Source organism: Cyphomyrmex costatus, unplaced genomic scaffold (genome assembly GCF_001594065.2).
Source record: "Cyphomyrmex costatus isolate MS0001 unplaced genomic scaffold, Ccosl1.0 scaffold147, whole genome shotgun sequence".
Classification (NCBI taxonomy): Eukaryota; Metazoa; Arthropoda; class Insecta; order Hymenoptera; family Formicidae; genus Cyphomyrmex; species Cyphomyrmex costatus.
In genome coordinates this window covers 376,387-380,132 of record NW_017275468.1, presented here as the reverse complement: position 1 = coordinate 380,132, position 3,746 = coordinate 376,387, and positions in this window count along the sequence as shown.

The window sequence follows — 3,746 nt, the reverse complement described above, 5'->3', positions numbered from 1 at the left end:
AAGAGAAAAATTAAGTCAACCCCCCCCCTCCAAAATTAATTTAAAAAAATAATATCTTTTCAAAAATAACTTTTTTTCTCTTTCTCTTTCACAATTACATATTATTTATTAATAAAATAAAAATAATAATGAGATATACGTAACACGTAACTCTTTCAGTAATGAGTTGTGTGTGATTTTTGCAATTCATCAAAAATAATAAGTAACTATTTTATCCCTGGTGTTACCGTTAACGTATAAAAATTTCGAAATATTATTATCAAATCATTAGTGACGACAGTAAAAATTACAGTGTTACAAATAACGCGTTACCTGTCATATCTTTGATAAATTGTTTGTGCGAATTTACAGCAATTATTTTTTAAGTATTTCTCAAGAAAAATAATCGATCGCTCTCATGGTCATTTATCGAAAGAAATAATTAATAAATTACGTTATTTATACATGGTATTTAATCTACTGAGTCGAGTGAAACGGATATTCTTTTTTAGAAACATTTTTGCCTTAAATATCTTACACTTAATCCTAACAAGGGGAGACCGCGGGTTTAGTGTTACTGAATTGAAAAACGGTTTTATACGGTATAGTACTCTACCAGAATACTTGAATAAAAGGATAGAACAGAACACTCAGCCATTTTCGAGAAAAATTAATGTGAAGAATATGGCAGTTTTTATGTACTGACTCCTTTATACCGATCAGCAAGAAAGCGGCGTAGCTCTGGCGCTAAGTCTATGACTGTTATGGTGGAATTCAATCTTTGTTTCTCATTGTTTATATAATCTAGCAACAAATGTTATTATTCATGTAAAATAAAATTAAAATAAAGTTAAAATTCAATAATTTTATTTTTTTCTTTTGAATTTGCACTTTCGAATCTTTTTTCTAATGTATTCGCGAAACTGGGTATCATTTTTATTCAATTTACAATCTCTTATTACTTTATATTTTCTACCCAACATCAAACGAAGGAGATAAAACGCCCCTGTTTGAAAGAGATTATGATACAAAATTGTAAATGAGTGTGAAAAAATGTACCAAACTTTTATTCATTCTCATTATCGTTGTTAAGTAGCTAGATTGCATAGACTATAGAAAATGAGAAAGTTTGAGGAACAGAGATTGAATCCCACGGCGGTCACGGTCTTAGCGCCCAAGCGACGCCGCCTTTTCCATGATCGATATAAGGGAGTCTTTCGGTACATAAGAAAAGCCATATTTTTCAAATCGATTTTTCTCGTACATGACTGAGCGTTGGGTCCTACCCTTTTGCTCAAATACTTTCCTGGTGGAGTACTGTACCACATAAAAACGTTTTTCAATTCAGTGATTCCCAAGTCCGCGGCCTCGCAAGGTCTCCCGAGGGATACCTTTTTCCAACCTGGAAATATAAGCGCTCTGTCTGTAAGCTGTAAGCAACGAAATTTTTCGCAACCTCGTTGCGAAAACAAAGCTCTTTCTTTTCGCATTACCACATTTCATTTTACTTGTCTTCCGGCCTTTATGGTTTTAAAGATTTTTTTTTAACAATAGAGACGGCATCCTTATTAGGTTTAGTAACGCAACTACTGTTGGTAGATACCGAATAGTGGCGTTTTATCTTCTTCGTTTTATATTGCTGGGTAGAAAATATAATGTAATAAGGTTGTAAATTAAAAAAAAAAAAACGGTGCTTTATGCCGATATTATTGCATCGGTTGTACTAACGTTAATCCTGCTGAGATAAAAGATTAGACTTATAACTTTGGCTTTAAAAAGAATAAAAATATACGTATAAACGGTACGAGTATTATAACTATCGTATTGCCAACCTAAAATATATCGAGTTTACTAATGAGTATTACTTTACATCGTTCATCTATTATACATCAATAAGAAGAATATAGATGAGATAAATCATATAAACGAACAAAGGGTTATAATTACGAATGTAAACTCGATTAAAGGTGCTGCGTAAACAATCATTAACACGTACTTGTTTGCGTATAAAGCTCATTGCACTGAAATGTTCGGTACGCACAAACATATCGAACAGCTTATAATAGCGTTGCATACGCAATATCTCGGTACATTCAATGAACATTGACGGTAACAGCTCGCATATTGGCATGCCGCGTATACTGCGCATAATTCAAAACTCATCGATACACATGGGTATAGTACCGAACGTGATCTGTCTTTACAGGACGATGCATTTAATCCAAGCTATCTTCTCATCACAAACATGATGATCATAATGAAATTGGGATGTCATCAAATATGGACATACGTTAGTAACTTTATGGGTAGATGCAGGATACTACACGTATATGTAATAATTTATTGCATTTCATACCTAGCAATTTAATAACAATATTAATAAATGCAAGTAATTTTTGGGGAAAAAATGTTTTATTTGTCGCTCTGAATCTGTTCCAGTATTTTATTAAAAATATTTTAAGTTCTTGCAAAGTCTACTCAATTATTCAGAAAAAAATATAAAAACTTTCTTGTTTTATTATTACGAGAAATAAGTACTGATTGTGAGTTATTACAATATAATTTTTTTTTCCTTTCTATAACAAGTAGGATAGAACTGTTTCGTCAATTTCAACTTTAAAGTAACACAAAAATTTACGACATTAAACATTATCTCTTTGCAGTGATATGGTTATAATTATATTATACAGTCATGATTGCTCTTTGAAAGCACAAGCACAATCTTTAAATATTCAACATGTGCTATTTAGAAGCATAAATATATTATCGCGATAAATGAACGAAAAAACCCCGTTCTATTTTATGTAAAAAGAGAATCCGCTTTGATAAACTCCGACACCATTAAGGCGTAAATCTTAATAAAGCTGCCAATAGAAGGCTAATTTACTAACATAAAATCTTAATTTTTATATTTAATTTTACATTGAAAAATAAAAAAAAAACTAAATTTTAATAAATATTTGTTTGAAAATAAGTATTAAGAAATTAGGTAATTTAAGTAAATATTTACTAAATGTAAATATATATTTATTTGACATAAATATTAATTTGATTTAACTATTATTTTTTTTATTGAGTATATAAATGCTTATTGACTGTAAATGAATGTTTACTTACAGTAACTCCAGAAATGTTCATTGACTTCTTTAATACCAATTTTGTTTTGTGATTTTTGAGATCAAAAAGAAAGTACATGTTATGGTATTTATCAACATGTGGGCTTTGTTTTTAAGTCATAAATGAAAATCCAGAAAATTCAGATTGCGCGCCTAATTCTTAATTGTTTATATCTCGATTAATTGATAAACACCACGATATTTTTTTGGCTTAAAGAATTGGCATAAAAATTGGCATAAAAACTCGATGAACGTTTCTGGAATTCTCTTTGTTTATAATCATATTATTATACCATTCAAAGAAATGTAAAATATTAAGATTTAGGTAGTAAATTTTTTTTCGGTATTTGTATTCTAAAATCTTAATTTTAAATTTGTTGCATTGATTTTTACCTTCGTTATGCACGAACAAGCTCCATCTGTTATGTATAATTCATAAATTTAAACCTTCCAAAAACGAGAAGGATTTTGATCGTTTCCGAGAACGCAGGTGTATCGCGCACAACCATCAGCAGAACAATATTGCAAGAGTTTGTGAATTTATGCAAAGGGTTAAGGTTATCTCTTTTTCAACAATCTAGTTTCCTCCTCCTTGGTTGCTTGATTAATGCTTGAATTTAACTCGGCCTTTCCCCCTCCACCGATTTTATT